Source organism: Astatotilapia calliptera, chromosome 5 (assembly GCF_964374335.1).
Source record: "Astatotilapia calliptera chromosome 5, fAstCal68.1, whole genome shotgun sequence".
Classification (NCBI taxonomy): Eukaryota; Metazoa; Chordata; class Actinopteri; order Cichliformes; family Cichlidae; genus Astatotilapia; species Astatotilapia calliptera.
The window spans coordinates 17634912-17655019 of NC_137426.1; the positions used below are offsets into that span (position 1 = coordinate 17634912).

Sequence of the window (20108 nt, forward strand, 5' to 3'; positions counted from 1 at the left end):
AAAAAAAAAAAAAAAATTTTGGTGTATTTGCTCTTTAATTGTCACAAACAGTGACACCTTACTAGTAAAACAATAACAACTATCTTGAAATTGAAAAAAAAAAAGTTTTTAACTCAATGAAAAAAAAGCAAAGTTTCACAGTAAAATAAAAATAAACTGATTTAGACAGCACTAGAACACCTCTGATTGAAGTATCCATCCTTCAGTGTCCAAGATGGTTGAAGAAGCTAAATGGTATTGAGCTCCACTAATACAACAACTTTTCAGTCAGCCAGGCACAGCATGAAAGTAGCTACTGTGATATCACCTACTGGTTTCTCAAGTCCCATTTTAAAGCTGAGCATTTCCGTTGTCACTACCTTGATCTTTTGAAAGATAATCTGATAGGAGTCGGGTTTAATTTGAGTTTTTCTCTGTGAAACTTCACAGTGATGGGTTAAAGACTTGTCAGTCATATGTTGTTGGTCAGTGACCGTAACCCACATAATCCTCTTTTCTGAAACGGATGGCCAGTATTTACAAAATGGATGTAATGTTTTATAAACTGTGAACCAAAATGAACGACTGAGCCCATTAACTCATCGAGAAAGTGTTTACGTAGCTCAGAGGCGAGGGGCATTTTCCCATTGACAACTGAATGCAGGTTTAAGCTTTACATATTGGCTTTACTTACACACAGGTGCTACGGGTGTCTTTTATACTGTCTATGGAGCTAGCTAGTAGAAATAAAACATTAGTGAGGAAGGGCTAGTCCCCAGTAACTGAACTTTCAAAATAAAAACAACATGGTTGTCATCTGCAGATTGATGTTTGTTTGTTTGTTTGTTTTTAAAAAAAAAAAAGAAAAAAAAAAAGAAAAAAGCAGTTGCCAGGTGTTTTTGGATAGATTGCTGAAGTAAACTCTATATATGGTGGTAGTTAATTGACACCCCACTAGACTTTAAAGTAATTTCAGCATGTAAATACACTCGGCATGGTTCAGCTAGAAATGCTAGCAAAAACAGAGGTAGATTATTATTATTATTTTAAGATAAGATTCATAATTAGCTTGTTTGTCTGACCCCATGCTAAATGTGTGAATAACAACAATTGAACTACAGGCTTCTCTTAAAATAGCTCTTGTCCCAGGTGTTAAATTTCCTAGTATCTGAAATGGACCGGGCTTTATTCACCTTACTAAGTTATTCATTAAAAGAATACCACAATGTCCTTTTAAATTTGCCAGTTAAATGGTTGTTTTTCCATACACCAAGAAACTGTGACACATTCCAGCAGAAAAAAACAAGATAGAGATTAATGATGCAGTTTATTTTTGTGAAATGAAAATTTGTTGTGCTGTTTTTATTTTTTCTTTCTTCTGTTGTAGCTGAACTATGTGAGTTAACATTTCTTAAACTGCCCAGCTGGTAGTAAGGAGGGCACCTGGCATGATCACAAGAGCATCACCCTTTCCTTATGCAGCTGTCTGGCAAAGCTCCAGAGTTTCTCACAGAGACTTCATGCCGACAGCATTAGGCATATACCCAGCAAAAAGCCAGCCCCTGCAGCACTGAGTATGAACATGAATCTGTATGGACATAATTTTCTACGGTCATGATTAGAGGTGCCTTTGTTGTCTGTGAAACTGTGTAGAATGGTGGTTCAAGGTCATGTGTGTCTCCTCTGTGCTACCTCCCTTTTTGTAAAATGTTTAATCTAACATGATTTTGATCAATTTCCCAAAGGGTAATTAATGCTTGAGGGATATTATTATTTGAGAGTTACTGAGAGCAGATGAAAATGTATTTAGCTGGCCTGGCAGATATCCCACCATGCTCGGTGTCATGATTGGAGAGGAGCTTGCCATGAAGCCGTGGTCTGGCTGGAAACAGAAGCTGGAGATGCCGTGACTGGGCCTAGGCTCAGCGAGAAAGGCCAGGAACAGTGGTGCGCAACAGTGAAGCTTTAGCTGTCCCCTCAGGCTCTGGAGAACACAAACACATACACAGGGCAGAAAATCTATTAACACATATCTAAGGAAGCCGGTCTGAACATCACACTGGTGCCAAACACAAACTAAAGAAGTAGAACACATATAAGAATATGGAATCATTTTAGCAATCACATGTCCTTGGAATTCAGGTGACACAAAGTAAGGTATAGAGTATAAATGTAATTATAAGTTTTATTATGCACGACATAGTGCAATTGTAATTTCTTTTTGAACTGTCCACTCTACTATACTTATATTTATTTCTTGTCTTTATTGTTTCTTGTCTAAGCACTAAATCATCTATGTGCTGATACCATACCACTGGATATTTCCCTGTCGTAGGAGTCACAAACACATGATGGGACTTGGGATGTGTTCCACTCAAATGCCGTCATCTCTTAGCCCAACTACCTGCTTAGCCACCGGTTCACTTAACCAGTGCCCAGTGCAAACCCTACAGTGGAAAACCTGAACAATCAGGACTCCACGTATCCTGATTACCCATGACATCATAATAAATATACACTATTAGAAGCTTGTTCTGGTAACATCTTCCTTTAACCTCACTTCTTGACCCCCACCTACTGTGTCTGGCTCCACAACTCACTCTTTCTCTCTCTTTTTTAGTCAGGTAGATGGCTTCATAATGTTGTTTAAACATCAATAACATTAAGTTAAACTTCCATCCCTGCTTTTTGAAAGCAGTGGTTTTATAGCATTGATTTTTGCTAGCATTACTTGCAAATACTATCAGCAAGGTGGGGTCAGTTTCTCAGAAAGTGCACTTGTGTACATTACCTTTTAAAATTCACACTGTGATAAAGGAGAGTAGAATAGGGAGGTTGATGCATGCTAAAGTGCACTGGATTTGATTAACAGCAGTATGTGTTATAACACATTGTCAATTCTTAAATGGATGTGGTGTTCAGAAGTTACCAGTCTGCTCATAAGGTTTAGAGTGCACAGCTGTGAATAAGTGGTTTCAAGGCATGCATATTGGGTGGGTGATTGGTGCTTGGTTCCAAGATTTATATCTTTATGTTCTGTTACTGTAAGATGTGATTTAAAAGTGGTTTCCTCATAGAACTAGTCAGCTAGACTTAGCAGTGTGTTTGTGTGGCTAACTGGAGTTGAGCAATTCTTAAAATTGGAAACCATAGGTCCCTTAGTCCAAGATAATAGTGTCTTGTCACTGAATTTCGAATGAACATAACTTTGATTTCTGCTTTCTCTGACCCGCCCATCTTGCATCATTTACAGCTCACTGTTTCACTGAATGCATGCTTACTCAAATGCTGACAGTGCAAAGGGATTTTGTGTGTGTGTGTGTGTGTGTGTGTGTGTGTGTGTGTGTGTGTGTGTGTGTGTGTGTGTGTGTGTGTGTGTGTGTGTGTGTGTGTGTGTGTGTGTGTGTGTGGAGGGAGGGGCATTTCCTATAACGCATCTGCTCTGCACAGTGACTCCAAGCTCTCACATTTATTCTGTCACTTCTGTCTCTTTCTTTTTTTTCCTTTAGTCTATCTTCTCTGTGCCTGTTCTGTCTGTCCTTTGTCACTTTTTTTTCTGTCTCATGTTCTCATGTCAGACATACGTGCTCATATCACTCAGGCGCATAATCGTGGTCACACAGGATCTCACATTCACCAGTCTTCTATCATTCCTCCTCCCTCTCCTCTCTCAGCTTTTCTGCTCAGTCTCTTGGATTTTTTTGGCTGCTGCTCCTCCATCATTGCTACTGTGCTCTGCATTTACTCCCTGGTTCTGCTCACTGCGTCAGGAATCGGCAACAGACTGAGGTGGGTGTTTTAAGAGCATCATCGCTAGGTCTGAGGCTATACATCTCTGGTATCTCTCTCTCTCTCCCTCTTCCTTTCCTCTCACTTTGTTCTGCCAGTGAGAGTCGGGATGATTGCGCTTGTCTGTTCCTACAGGGGAGCAAGTGCTATACTATCTGTATGCTGCAGCATTTAACACTGACACACAATATGCTAGCAAGGTAGCATATCTTTGTCTGTTTCAGTTTTGTCAATATGGTTGATAATGCTGCTGCTGCATTGAAAACAGTCTTTGCATACCTTGTTATACTGGCATGCATTTCCCCCTGTCTTGCGTCTGTTTCTACTCCATTACTTTCCTTTGTCTGAATGTCATGCTTTATGCATGCTCTGTCCTTTTGAATTTCAGCCAAATACTTACTATGTTCTAAGATTTATAAAGAAGTACCTTAAAATAGTCTGCGTGAAGGACATGGGTGCAGGCTTGCACTAAAACACACATGCACATTCACAGAGGAGGTTCAATTCCTCTTCACCTTACCTGCCCTGCTGCTGCTGCTGCAGTTCCATCTGTTGCCGTCGCCACAGTGAGCAACACCCTGAAGCGAGGCTTTAACTGTTCTTGCAGTGTTGTGATGTGAGTTGCTGAGAGGTTGTGACAGTCATTTGTGCCTGGTCGAATGTGTTACCATGTTATTTAAATGTGTGTTTGTGCGTGGGTGTTCATGCTGTGGCTGATTGTTGTGGGCCAGGATCTCCGCATGCCCGTGTGTGTGAGTTTGCGCTCACATACAGTATGTGTGCTTGCCTGGCCATGGGCTCCGGTCCAACAAGAAAGCACAGGAGAGGCAGGCTGCAGGGTTTCAGTTTGGTGCAGTAAGCTGTTGAATGCTCTGTAACGAGCAGAAACGCCAGATTCTTGTGGTGTGTCCTTTCACTCGGCAGGTACAGCTGTATTGCAGGAAAACTGTTTTTTTTTTGTTTTTTGTTTTTTTAACTGAAATATCTGCAGTGCATATGACTGCAATATGTCCTTGAATTGGCTCTGACAGAGGCAACAAACAGTACTACTAACAATTCTTCAGACAACACCCTTTCAAATAAATGCTGCGTGACATCCAGTGATAAAAGAGCGGACTGATTAATCAGTGTTTTGCAGAATTTCTTTGATTAGATGTCATTCGTAATAGTTGTTAATGTTCGCATAAAAAAAGGTATCACTGCTTCTTTTATAGTGTTCTGCTGCACCTGCAACCTGCTGATTTCAAAGGCAGATGTTTGGAGTTGTTCTATAAAGATACAAATTAAAACAGAGACAGTGTAGATCAATAAACTCCCTTGAGGTTTAAATGTTTTTTAGGCATACACCTTTCCCTATCATCTACATTAAGTTGTAACTACATGCCTGTGCAGATTATAGCATCAGAGGTGTTCAGAGAGATTCAGATGTGTAAGATCTTCAGTCATGGGCTTAACGGCTGTCGGTGGTCATTGGCAGAACTCTGACATTTCACTCAGCCTTATCACCAGTGTAGGTCCTCACTCTACAGTTTTCACATCTTGGTCTGCTGGACGCTCCAGTTGGAGTGTTTTGTAAACTGAGCTCAGTAATCATTGTGCAGTTAAGATTTAGCGGCCTGTCTAGCATCATTAACCCTGTTTTGGAACTCCTGTGGGTGTCACACTCATGCAGACACAGGAGCTTGGGAAATTTATCATATGTCTTTTTTTTCTGTTTTCTTTTCTTTTCTTTTTTTCTTTTACCAGGTGTGTTTTCCTCCTGCCTAGCTCCCATATTTTTTTTTAAATCCAATTGTGTAGGAAAAGATGTCTCTATTATGTGAACCTTGCCGAGGACTGAACTAGGAATATAAATAATAAAATATTTTCTCAGCTAATAGAACCGCTTGGGGTGTTTCACGTGACTCTGCTGTTTTTACCATAGTCCTGTTGATAGCGTGAGGTGGTGGATTTTGTTTGAAACTGGGTAATATTGATGAAATCACACACAAATACTGATTGAGTATTTCATCAAGAGTGTATGTGGATTTTTTTTCTTTTTCTTTTTTCTTTTGTCATCTTTAACAATCACTACGGGGGGGGTTGGTGTTACACTCACAATCATATCTAAGTTGGGTTTTTTTTGTTTGTTTTTTAAGTCAGTATCCCTGCTTGGTGATGAACATTTAATGGAGGCAATTGGAGGCAAAATCAACAATCTAGTTTTCAGAGACAATAATCAATATCTTCAGTCATTTCCCCTTAAAGACGACATTTGATGAGCTCCCTGGGCCCTGTTTCAGGAAGCCGGTTTAGTGGAAAAACTGAGTAAGTATACCCTGAGTTAACGAAAACTCTGGGTTTTCGGTTTCACAAAGCGAGTTCAGATGAAGCCTGAGTGAGTCACTATGACGACACACTCCGTGAAGCTAACCTGCCCCCTAGCAGGTTTACTACAACTAACCCTGACTGTCTCCGCCCCTTTGTCGGAAACCTGACAGTAGGAAGTGTCGGACATGGCGTGCCCCGTCCTTGAAGAGCCAGTAGATCGTGAAGCCCAAATTCTCCGCAGAGCTCTCCGCCGGGAGAGAGTGATCAGAGCGCGTTTGGACATTTTATCATTTCCTGATGATTTTCTGTGTGAACGTTACCGTTCTTCAGCACAATCTATAAGTTATTTGGATAACATCCTCAGGCCATATATTACGCATGTGACACATCGTGGACATCCTCTCAGTTCTGTACATATTATTTGTATTGCACTTCGGTTTTTTGCAAACGGGAGCTTTCTGTATAATATTGGTGACGCTGAGCACGTTTCCAAGGCTACCGTCTGTCGGTCAGGAATGTTACAGTTGCACTGAAACGTCTCCTGTACACGTTTGTGGTGTTCCCCGGTCACAGACCCACAAGATTCATCAAAGAGGGATTCCACAAAATTGCAGGTATCAGGATGACCAAAACTTAATTTATGATGTGGTGATACTTGGACTACTACTTAAATTTTACATTTATTTTCACGGTTCCCAGGCGTGATTGGCTGTACAGATGGCACTCACATTCCAATCATTGCTCCTTCAGTAAATGAAGGAGACTATGTGAACAGGAAGTCTTTCCACAGCATTAATGTACAGGTACATAGTTCCCTGTAGCATTTCAAACTAACAAATTATTTCATTATAGTAATGGATGCTAATTTGTGTTCTCTGCACTGTGAAGATCATATGTGATGCTGCCAACATTATCACAAATGTGGAAGCCAAGTGGCCAGGCTCTGTCCATGACTCACAAATATTCCGTGAATGTACACTGAGCACAAAATTTGGACATGGTGAGTTGAGAATACTTTAAAATATATAAAGACCAATTGCTTCAGGGACATTTGAACTGAAGTGTACCCTTCTGTCTTAGGAGAGTTCACTGGCTACTTGCTTGGTGATAGGGGGTATCCATGTTTACCCTATTTGCTTACCCCTTACCCTGACCCTGAACCGGGCCCACAGCAGCGATATAACCTGGCTAATTGCAGGACAAGAGCCAGAGTTGAAATGACTATCGGAATTCTTAAGGCCCGGTTCCAGTGCCTTCAAAGACTCAGGGTCACCCCAGAAAGGGCATGTGACATTATTGTGGCATGTGTGATTCTTCACAACATTGCCACAATTAGAGGAGAACACTGTCCTTCTGAACCAAACATCAGCAGTGATCCAAACCATGAACATCCTGACCCTCCCACGGACATACAAGATGGAAGCGCAGTCAGAGACACCATATGTCACAATCATTTCCTTTGACCCATCACCTCAACATGTTGAAAGAAGAATAAACAGATTTTTTGTTCAACTGGCTTTATTGGTCGCCTGTATTTCCTGTACACAAAGTATTAAAAGATGTAAACCTCATAAGGTGTCTCTGTTGCTTCCTCCTCTGTAACAGCTGTCAATGTTTCTTCATTATTTTCCTGTAGTAAAGAAATAAACAACATTGCTGTTCTACTGTAAACTCATATAATCTGTGGAGTATTACTCACAACTGCATGTTGGTCTGGCTCAACAGGAGGCTGCACCAGATGCAGTACACCATCACCATCAACTGATAGAATATGAGGTTTATACAGGTCACTTATAACTTACAAGGGACCAAATGGCAATTAACAAACATACCAAGCACCTTACACTTCATTGTCATTATGCTCTCAAAGACAACCAAGACTGAGGGAAGGCAAAATCAGTAGGAAAATAACTTCACTACAAAATAATCCATTATGGTGAAGAGTTTATCAAATGAATGAGTAGCACTGCAAAGGTGACTGTGAAGAAAGGATGTATGCACATCATGTATTATTTTGAATTTACCCCCTATGTAGGCACTTGTGTCTTGCGGGGTTATTGACTCAGAGGATGTCCCCGCAGAGATGCCTTCGGCCACAGGGCGCCCACTGTTTTGGCTGAGGGCCAACTGCTCAGCCTCTGTGGACCCCCACCTGTTTTTCGGGCCTCCGCTTTTTTTCTGTTGGCTATAACGGGTCACATTTGAGCATACAGAGTAAGCAAATATGTACTTGTAATGTGCTCAGATAATTTCAATAAGTGCTTACAGAAAGAAAATTAATGTAGCCTCTAACTGCAATTGATTTACATGGGACAAACAGACCAAGCACTATGGCTCATAATACAATTACACCTTACCTGTTTGGACTATATTTTTATATTTCATTTTTACTTGCTGCCAGGAACGTTTGGGGCCTGTTGGGTTGCACCTGCGCTCACATCACATCACAAAATAAAATGTATAAAATAACAAATAAAATAACATATGATAAAATAACGTGTTAAGTGGGTGGAAATCCCTAGATCAATGTTTATATTAACACTCACGCATTGACTCTGTCGGCTATGTTTTGCCATGCATGCTCACTTTCTTTTGCAGCTGTGGCTGTGTTACTTTTTTCCGCGGAATTTGCATGTTATCGGCATATGCTGCCATCAGCATTTCGGCCTCAAGCGCTGTAAAATACATTGACCGCGCCTTCTTTCCCTCCGTCTCCATGGTGACTCGCTTAATCTGTGCTCCGCTTATCAGGGCTTTATGTATCCTCGTCCGCGCGCTTCACTTGGGGTTGACGCAACTCCGCGTTGATTGAACTAATTGTTATCAGCCTTTCTGAAACCGAATATTCCGAGTTGGACAGTTCGGGGTTACTCAACCCTGCGTATCGTTTTTCACTCTGAGTTTTCTAAACCGGCTTCCTGAAACAGGGCCCTGTACTCTTAATGACGAGTTTTGACACCTAAGTATAAGTCAATAAAGTTGTGACTTGATGGCAATTAGAATAGTTTGTGTTCTTTCTGAGGGTAGAGCTTAAAGGGCCTAGCAGGCTTTCAAGGGATTAATGTGGAAAAATTGTGTATGGAGACAACCCAGTCTCCAATCTCCTTTGCTGCAATAAATAAAATAGTACAAAAAAATAAATATTAATGCATATTAACACAACATAGTATATGTTGTTTTAAAATGGACAAAATATAGAAACCAGGCCAGCACACCAACATTATACTACGTAATGGTATTGATGATAAGGTAGCTTTGGCTCTGGTTAATTGAAGAATTTGTCCTAGAGTGATCTGCAGAACTTAACATAGACCATACAGCATCTGCTCTCCTTTCTGCATTCACTGCATTCTTTAGCCACTCAGAGGGATTCTCATCATATGTAACTCAAAATGCTGGTACAAGACTCTGCAACATCATTCAGCAACTGTGCTTGAGTTCACAAGAAGGCAGTCTACAAAAGTGGCATATTCAAAAATCCCCTTAAAAAACCACGGATGATAGAACCTTAATGACTGTTGTACATGTGCCTAGCTTAATATAGATTAATTTTTATGGTAGTTTAATTTTAATGGAGACTGATTTGCATGTCACTGAGTAAAATAAGTGTTTGATCACCTACAGTTTTAAGATATGTTGGATATTTTTTTTAAATAAAGCATTTCTACCAAAGCTAAACTGGGGAGGTCTTAAAATTCAAGTGCTAGGCTATTTACTGTTGACCACTTTGCCTACAGCATTAACTGGCTTGTCTGTACAAGCCCTGCTCATGGCGTCTCAAGACTGATGTGGCTTAGTTCCAGTTGTAGCAGATCACACTAATGCAATTACTGAAGATGATGTAGTCATTGGCTTGTTGGTTTTCAGTTCTTGTAAATGTAACACTTCAGTCTTGCAACGGAAGTACTTGCCTTTCAAGAAGCAATTTTTCTGGCATTGTGATAAATGATCAAATTGCTGTTGATTTTGTTTAGTTTTTTCCCCTCCAGTTTGTCCAAAGATATTTTTAATGGATAGTGACATTAAATCTTGATCCATTAGTGGCCAGTCCTCTTTACTATAGTATGTCCTTGCTCTGTGGCATGCATTGTGTGTCCTTGAAACTTAATAAATCACTATAATAGGAGAAAATTACCCTAGAAACATTTTTCACAGAGTGCACAATAGTGTGTTGACTGGCTAATAAAAAGCATAATTTAGAGCCACAAGTGTGAAATGGGTATTTGTTGTGAAAGTGCTGCTGCTTAGTGTTGTCAGCATAAGGACAAAAATGGTTTCACAAAAGGAAGTTGGTCACCTGATGGGTTTCAAATTGATAACCTGAGTTTGAGTGGGCACTAATTTAATCGTTATTCATCATTTATATAGTCGCAGTCAGGTAATGGGGTTCACTCTTGTTATGTTTTACTTGTTTTAATTTTTTTTTTAACTTTTTTCAAAGCTGTTCCTTTGCTATTCTTCTGCATAATGGAAGTGAATTTGACAAAGAGCTGTGTAGCTTTTGTTGAAGATTCAGTGACAGTTATTTATTTCTATATTCAATATTTACACTCAGTGTAAGATGGTCATTGTTTAATTTAACATTTTGAAGCATGTGGTTTCTATTCTTAGTCTCATAAACTAAATTTGTAATATGAAACCATTTTACTCCACTACTCTTCACCCACAAGGAAAGTTAAGTAATTTGTGTGACGTTGTCATTGTTTATGCTTTTATTGGACACGTAGTCAAAGAAAGCAATTCCACATCAGACCAAAACATGCAATGTATTTCAGTTACTATCATGCATTTCATCAGTTGTGATCAATCTAGCCACTTGTTAACACTCTCTAAGTGGAGCTTATTTCCTCTCTGAAGCTTTTATTTCATAAAAAGCATCTTCTGGTTTTGAATGAGGTCTACCTCCACAAGGAAACAAGACAATCTTTGAAGTGCGAGCTAGAAAGAGTGATCTACTGCCGGCATGTTGATTTTTTTTTTTTTTTTTCTCTCTCTCACAGCACAGACCAAATTACATCTGCACACATTTGTACACGTACAATCTACTTTTGGGTCATGCGTTTCAGTTTCTCTTCTAGATGTTGCTGTTGATTCGTGACCTTAGATCAAGTGCACGCACGGTGAATTATGCTGCCTTGTTTCTTTTTGCAGAAGTTTAGGTCATGTTCATTAGAGATGATTTGTGAGTGTAGATGCATTTGACAAAAACTTGACCACATTATTCATGATGCTTTTGCAACATTGTGTAGACACTACATGTGAATTATAAAAACACCACTGCAGGTGTGAAGAATGACTTGGCGCTGACTGTTGTGGTTGACGTGTGTGGTGACTTATGAGGCACTCTGCTGTTTGTGATAGTTGAGTTATTGAGGTCATGTCTATATTTGCTGCAAATGCGAAAGATTGATTTGAAAGTCTCAAACTGAAGTCTGGTATTTATCTATTTATTTTGTCCTGATTTTGCTGCATTCATAGACATCTAGCTGTGTAAGACATGACAGTCTTTCAGACATTAGTGGAAGTGTTACGTGAGCATTTGCCTTCGGTGGTGTCCTTTCTCTTTAATATTTCCGTATGAATCCCCCTCACACGCTTTCTGCTCGAAGGCCTTCCGTTACCTGCGGATTGGTTCAGCTGACTAAAAAAGACAGTGACTTATCTCTATCAGTAAGCATTAAAAAAATGTAAATTATTCAGAAAATGAGCTTAGAGGAATCTAAGGTGTGTTAATGATGCTCACATATGACAATGGGTTGGTATAGTATCAAAACAAATGATTCACATGAATAAACTAATTCTCAACCCTCAGTTGCAAGCTTGTCCAGGCCTGATAAACTGCATTGTTGCTTATTTGTTGCTTCTTATTAAATGATGTATTGGACGGTAGCCTGCAGGAAATCAAGTGGAGTTGATTATACTTTTTGGAAAGTCCTTTCAACTTTGACACTTATCCTGTGACTCATGATATGAGTAGTCTGAAAGAAGGGCGGAGTTTATTTCCGAGTGACTAGTGAGCTGCTAGTTAAGGAAACTCTTTACATGGTAAGAATGCTGCCTGCCTGTAGAAATGGCAGCTTTGATTTTTGAACCCCTCTCAGTGCTTTCAACACACAAGCTTTAAATGGCTGGGTTTTCACAGGATTACTTTTTTTTATTATCACTGTTTTTAATTTGGTTTACTGGTTAACAAACCTTCTTGGTCTTGCTTTAATAAAAGTTTAGGTGCTGCTAAATGTCTGGCTTTGGCACATCCCATCCTCATTTTCCTAATATCCACCATGGTGGTCTGTAGCTGTTGAAGGTGTTTCTTCTTTGCTCTAGAGATTTACTATGTGCTGGAGGGCCATTTTAAACCAATGAGGCTGCAGAGAACAATGGCTACTGTCAACAGCAGCAGGATGAGAGACTCGCCAGTGAACAGCTGATTTTATTGAGTTTTGTTGTCACAATGTAAGAAAAGATGAGCTTTATTGTCTTTGTAAGCACAACCATACAACAAAATTGGAGCCATCTGAACTTGGTGTATATAGACAAACATAAACAGTCATGCCAATTAAATAAAAGAATAATAAAAGTATTTTCTATAAATAACTAGGTAATAATTCTAATGATTGCAGCTTTAGCAAATTGCTGTGCAAATAAAATACTGGTAAAGGAGAAGTTTGGGGCACACACGCGTTACCCCCTGCCACAGAAACAACCCTGTGGTAAACACTGCCCGTGCTATGGGGTTAGTCAGCAGTTGCCATTCCAACAACCCCACTGCAGGGTTAGATTTGCAAGCATAATTATCCTTTATACCTCTGATTTTACCATCTTGCTTTCGTCTGCAGTAAAATCATCGATATACTAGTGTGTAAGCTCCATTCCCCTTTAAACATGCCCATTTGTTTTACTTTGTGTTTCCAAAATGCAACTTGCTCTTCTGTTTTTGCTGCTTACTGAGGTTTGCATCATGTGGTGAATTCTCTGAGCTTATGATCAAAAAGTCTTTTTGATGGATAAGAAGGAAACATCCTGAAGAGCATTCGTGACCGTGCTGTTCAGTCATAAACTCATTAAACTCATGGGATTTATAAACTCATTATAAATCCCATGATAAATCGTCTTATGCATTCTACTTAAGCTTTGGACAGCATAAAAAGAATTATTTACTTTAAATATCTGAAGAAGCATCAGAATTATTAATATTATTTGCTGACAAGTACTGTAAACAGCATGGCATGACAGTTACCACTTTCACTGGGCTGTAGCTTCGTATCAGTCACAGGGTCAGCTGCAGAAGCCATAGCTACACCCTGGATTTTTAGGTCAGGGTGCTTTCAAACTGAAATTTTCCTGAATTTGGTAATATGATGACATTTGTGCTAGCACAGATCTGCTGATCAGTAGTTTCACAGTGACCACAAATGTTTTACTTCCTTATTGTTATACTTGATGTTTATATAGTTACTGTAGTAATATTTTATTTGAAAATGAAGGGTAAATTCATTTTGGCCTCCTGTTTGACTGTAGCATGTTAGCATTGCTAAAGCTTTAATGTTGTCACATTGACATAGCAGTCAACTTCATCCCAGATTAGCTACTTGGGAGATGTGGGTACCTGATCTGTAAAATGTAATTAGCAATTGGTATAAAAACAGCATATTGGAGAGGATGATTTCTTATTAGAAGTAAAGATGGACATAAGTCAACTGCAGAAAACGCATTGAGAAATATAATTTTGAAATTTTTCCACAATGTAAAATTGAAAGAAAGATTATGAGACTTTGAATGTCCCATAATCGACAGTATATCATATTATCAAGTAATTTAGAAATTTGGCCAAAAATTAAAAGTGAAAAGTGAGCTTCAGATGTTCAGACAGCACTTGTTTAAAAGCGGTCATAATTCTGTCATGGAAATCACTGCACGGGCTCAACACTTTCAGGGATGATCTGATATCCTCGTGTTGGTGTTGTTCCCAGACCATCATGAAAATGTTGTTCCAGGTTCAACATTGCAAGTGACCAATCACATTGTTGTGATGTTATTCTTTTGCGCGTCAAGCCATTCGTGCATTTATGAAATTCCAATGTTGCAAGGACAATATCAATTCTGCTTACTGTTTATTAAAGGGTTACGGTTAGGGCCAGGGTCCGTTGATTGGCGGACAGAGGCGGTTTCACGCAGCTTTAGAACAGTTTTTTGTTTTATGCCGCTTTTTCTCGAAGTTGCAAAAGTATGACGTCACAACATTCTGATTGGTCACTTGCAATGTTGATCCTGGAACAACATTTAGTATGATGATCTGGGAACAACACCAACACGAGGATATCAGATCAACAAAACTTTCAGAAGTCCGTGCCTGGAAACACAGTTTATGCAAACGCCAGTTAAAGGTCTGTGATAGAAGGAAGAAGCCATATGTGAGCATGATCCAGAAATACAGCTAAAGTTCATTTAAAACAGGAAAATGTTCTGTAGTCAGCCACATCCTCCAGGCTAAAGAGGAGAAGCACCATCCGGCTTGTTATCAGCACTCCGTTCAAAAGCCTGCATGTCTTATATACAAGTTTTAGAGCACAATATGCTCCCATCAAGATATCATCTTTTTCAGGGAAGATCTTGGATATTTCAGCAAGAAAATGTTGCTGCCTTCTTTGGAGAAGACTCTGGTTGCTCTCCTTCTAGAAAGCTGTGCTGTTTTCAACAGTTGAAAATATTTGGCACATCATATTGAGCAGCTAGAATCCGATATCTGACAAGAACGGGAAGCATTTTTTCCTCGAGGTCCAGAAGCTGGTCTCCTTGGTTTCCAGATGTTTACAGACTGCTGTTGAAAGAAGAGAGAATGCTACACAGCAATAAGCATGGCCCTGGCCCTTCTTTCAGATGGGTTGCCAACTAATTAAAATTTTTGAATGGTTTGAATGTCTTGTTTTAAACTTTTTATAGGTTTTCTATGTTCTGTTGTGAATTTAAAAAGTGTTTATGTGATTCATTCTGTTAATGCATTCTGTTATTTGTTTATTTATTTTTTTAGATTTTACAGTTAATCTTTCTGAGAATTTGATCTGTCTCCGTGGAATACAGCCAGTATCCATTTAATACTGTCTTACATTTGCCACTTTTAGCAGCCAGAATAATGTGTTCATTGCCAAATTCTCTCTCTGTCATCAGCAAGCCACAGCACCACCAGGAAACAGTTGGACAGGTGGAAGTTTTTAACACTTCAACCTTGGGTGAAGATTTTGGCTGTCAACATACAGGAACAGGACCCACATGATATTCAGCTGTTGACCTCCAATCTAGTTGTGTTGTATAGTATCTGACATGGTGTGTGATGTGAATTTTTTTTTTTTTTTTTTTTTTTTTTTATTGGCCACCTTGGCAAGAAGCTCTTGGATTCTTGGTAAAATTTTTGTTTTTTGTTTGGGGTTTTTTTTGTGTTTTGTTTTTTTGTACCGACAGTTTTTATCTCTTCACTTTTAAATATTCACATCCACATAAGAAAAACACTTATGCTTTACGTTCTTTAACCCCCATATTCCTGCTAGATTTTAGGAATGTTTTCATAAACTAGCAGTGTTTGGGCACTTTGTCACATCTTTGATTTAGTCAGTTCTTTAGACAGTGATGTCAGATGTTATAGTTTAGGGGGGGAAAGGATATATTTATTTTCATTGAACTCTGAAGAAGTTAAGCATACTTAATCTATTGAGTCACGCATAAACTGCATAAAACAAGGTACATTTTACATAGGAAATGTTTCAGATGTACAAGAAAGGGGTGTTTAAAATGAATAGTGAGGACAACATTGTAGGAGGCAGAGAGACAGTTTGCTAGAGAGCAAGGGTGACAAAAGCATGAGACTGGATTTCTGTTCCTTGTCATCTCTTTCTGCATAACCTCATCTAAAAGCCATCAAACTACTAGCAGTGAAAAACTTGTAGTGTCATTGCCAATACAAACCATTGTCAGAAATAATGGCTTAATATCTAACACAAGCCACGTCTGCAAATTGCTTTTTAAATCTGTTAAATAGTTCAATAACTGAGTCAGTGATGGGGAAGCAAAGTAAAATGGAAGTTCAGTAAGTCTTCCCGTGGTGGTGGTGGTGGTGGTTGTTGTTGTTGTTGTTATTATTCACAGCAGGAAAAGGTGGCCATCAAATGCCTGTCAGGCCACATAGACTCGCGTGGAACAGATGTAATATTTAATAGCAGTGGGTGTACTGATATTAGTCAAATCCCTTAATGAAACCAGTCACACTTGGGATTCCTGCAAACATTTAACAACGGAGAATAATAACTGCTGACCCCAGGCAGACACGCACAATCATTGTTACAGCAATGCTGTTTGCAGCTTTTCACATCTTCTTGGTAGCTGTTAGCCTCACGTTTTGCCAAGGTTAATGTAAAAGTACAGATGGCAAGTTGAGTCACCGTAACACCTGGACACATTGCACTGACACACGCGATCAAAACAAGCGCTGTTACAATAATACACACAGAAGCCCTCTCTTCTTAGAGCGAAGCTGCTGCTGCCTCGGGGACTCTGTTAGTAAACAAACATTTGAACTTCTACGATTATTGTCTCTGACACAGACTATGGGCAGGCCAACGGCATTTATATGGACCTGAACAAACAGCATGACGTTAACCCTTTATGCCTGGGGAAACCTGGCAATAATCTTATGGCTGACCGGGCAAACACTAAGGATTTGTGTAGGTAGTCTGATGTAATGTGAGTGTGTTTGTATTTATACAGAAAGAAAAAGAAAAACATGGATAATTGGTAACAGCCGTTCTTCCGTCTTCCTATAGAAATGTTTGTTTCAACACAGTAAGATGAATCCATACACTACTATATAGTCATTATGTGGGTACTTGCTTGTAGCAAAGGTTGTCCTTTGTTTTTTTTTTTTTCTGTTTTTTTTTTCTTCAGTGGAAGGCACCATGTATTTTATGTCCTTGCTGCACTGCTTCTCATTTGCTGGTGCTTGAGTCAGTGTGAAAGCAATTTTCTGCTTTAATAAGAGAAAAACAAACCAGTAGCTAGATGATTTAGTTGCATGATTTTTGTGTTTGCAGCATGTCTATTCAGTTTTTCTGCATTTTGATTAAGGTTGGTTAAGCAATTAGTTTCAGTGCCCTATGGAGTACAAAGGCTAGAGTCATAAAGTGAGTGATGCTTCCACTCTGAAGCCACTGTAAGGAGCAGTATGCTGTTATAAAATAGCAGCTGCCCAAGTGTCCTAAGGTGGTGTGTGTGTGCAGAAAGTGACCCTGCCAAGTCATCCATGATTGTGTCAGATCTGTACATGTGTATGTGATCACAGGGATGGAAGCCTGTGCACTTCATGCTTATATGCGGGAAGAGTGTATCGTTGCATCTGATTCTAGGGTTACAGTGATGGCTGAGGGAGGATGTAATGCTGCAAACTGTCACTGTCTCCCAGCTGATAACCTCTGAAACCTCCCTCAGCTGGCATTTAAAGTCTGTTTGAATCATACATATTATGTCAGACAGGCAGATTGTCTGTGTTACACAGATCTTCGGGGCTTTACTGCTATGTCAAAGACACAAAATGGAACCCAGCTGGACTTTAATAGTGCTAATTGTCCAGATCTGCTAACTTTTTCCCCCTCATATTTCCATCTTGACATGAAATGTTATTTTTCCTGACATCACGCAAATCCCATTTTAGTTTCATCACTGTGCTACAATCATACTCATTAGGCTTTTCTGTTTTTTTTTCTTTTTTTTCTTTCTTTAAAGCAAGGTATCAAAAATCTTGGCTTTTGGGAGCATCTGAGCTCCCACAAGATGCAATATGCTTCAAATCAACTTTTAGTTGTGTGATGTAGGGAAAACATTCTTTCATGTCATGCTAAAAGGTCACATTTTAAAAGTGTGCATTTGACACTGGTTCTTTTCAATTGGTATAAATATATTTAATATTTTTATTATTTTAAAAATAAATCTTGTTTGAGATCACATTAATTATTATAGTTATGCATTTTCTAATAAGGTTTTATTTTTATTTTGTCTTCAGTGTAGTGTCCAGAGTGGGTTTGCTTATTTCCCAGTAGTTTTTATCCCTGTGGTGTTATCCCTGGCTGTTGTTGTCACCCAGCCAGGCAGGCATGGACACCCAAGTTTGTGAATGTGATAACTCAAGAATGAGGCAACATAGGAGTCAATAGATGCTGCAGGTGTATCTACTAAAAATCTCAGATGAGATTGAATCTTAGTGACAACCTCAAGGTCAAGAACAAAGATCTCAAGTTTCTGCAATAACTCAAGAAGGAAGCCATCTAGGAATTGATACCAAAGGTCTCTGACAAGTTACAATCCCGGTGCCCTTGATCTCAAGGTCAGAGGTCAAATTTACACATATACACATCTTTAAAAAGATTTTTTAATTTATTTTTTTATTTTGTGTCCTCCCATCCCAAAGTAGTAGTAAGGGAAACACTCTGCACTCTCTTCCTTTGTTTGGAAATGCATAAAACTAAACAGGAAATACTGACATTACAGTTTCCTGCATGGAATGCGACAATTCGAATATGGGTGTAACGGTGCATTTTTGTCAATATAATATAAGACTCTTGCCTCAGTATGCCCTCTGACCCCAAAAGTTGCTGACTGAATAATGTGGAGTGGAAATTCTGTATCTTATATGATGTCTCACTGCCCATTTGGTCTTTTTTAGTCTATTTTACACTTTGTCTCTCCACTTTTTTTTTTTTTTTTTGTTTTTGTTTTTTTTGTTTCCAGGCAAAGACGAAAATAATCACAGAAAAGTGTTTAAACAGACATTATTAACACATTTACATTTACATGTATATGCATATTAGCCGCCTAGCTTAATCAATTCTGATGATTAAGGATCCTGGAATGTCCTTAATACGTTTTTTGCTCACTGCCGGCTTTAAATATATTATCTCCCCCTGCTGGTAATGCAGTTTCTGTATACAAAATGCAAAGTGTTAAGCGGACACGGTGGGCCGGCATGTCTTTTATACGCCTTGTCATGATATTGGGTTGGTACGGGGCAGTCGACTGACCACCATGCGCAGTTCACACTAAATCGTTTTCACTGTAGTACCAAAAACATATCGCACCACAATGACAAAACTGTTCTAACTTCTAAATTAAAGGTTGTTAATTTGTTGGAACACAGTGCTCATCAGTGTACAAGAAAGAGACAGGAAACCATGCTTGTGACTGTGCATGTACTTTGTCACATTACATGTACAGTAGGATCTGTGTGTGTCTGAGTGTATTGGTCATCCTTGTCAGTTTTACCACACTGAGTGGGCAAAGTAGCATAGTCTGTGTGAATGAGGAGTGTTGGTGAGTGGGCGGTCATACTGTACGTGTAACTTGCCAGTTTGTCTCAATGCTTCAGGACGATACTGTGATGCACAGTGGACAGAACAGGTGATTTTTGGAATGAAAATAAAACATATTACCAGAATATGATACATTAAAATGGAAGCCTTAAAGTAAAATATATCAGTATCTGGCATCTGTTTTATTTTCAGCAACAAATCATCAGTTTTTTATTGGAAAAAATATGCGGAGAAATTTTAATCATTTAACCAAAATGGTGTGACATACAGGGAAAGATGTGACTGCCGTGACCTTTGCAGCCACAGTGACAAACAGTGTTGTGTTACCAGCTCTTCATTCCAGCTTGTGTGTAATGTCGGACCTTTGTTCTGGGAAGTGAGTAACGCTTTTTCATGAGTGTGTGAGAAGTAATGTTAATAGCTCATAGCTGCAGCCACTGTCAAGTGCTTACCAACGGAGGTGATTGAGTTCTAAAATAAACAAGTATGTGCCTAGATGGATGCAATTTTAAGAATAAGAGTTGTGATTTGGTGTTATGATGGTGTCTTTCTGCCTCCACCTCCTCTGAGACAAGGTGGTGTGGACATGAGGAGGGCTAGAACATCTGTGACCCATGTTTCCATCCATGGAGTCGGTGTGGAGACAGTGAATGACTACATGTACTTTGGTGCTCATGTTGATTA

General features: G+C 39.2%; 1 protein-coding gene and 1 long non-coding RNA gene across 5 annotated transcripts in view; one reads left to right on the plus strand and one right to left on the minus strand.

Moving 5' to 3' along the window:
- Nucleotides 1-20108, plus strand: part of kcnab2a (potassium voltage-gated channel subfamily A regulatory beta subunit 2a) — a 99558-nt gene that overhangs the window by 4359 nt on the left and 75091 nt on the right. The window contains exon 1 of one of the 4 annotated variants that reach the window (XM_026167684.2): nt 3391-3768. The exons of the other annotated variants lie outside the window; for them this stretch is intronic. The gene's annotated coding sequence lies outside the window, so the exon portion shown is untranslated. Of the gene's footprint in view, nt 1-3390; nt 3769-20108 lie in introns of those variants that run through there. 4 annotated transcript variants of the gene reach the window in all.
- Nucleotides 826-6392, minus strand: LOC145428898 (uncharacterized). Its single transcript, XR_013909233.1, has 2 exons — nt 4289-6392; nt 826-1963 (listed from the first exon to the last, which is right to left on the minus strand). It is a non-coding gene; the product is annotated as an uncharacterized LOC145428898 (long non-coding RNA).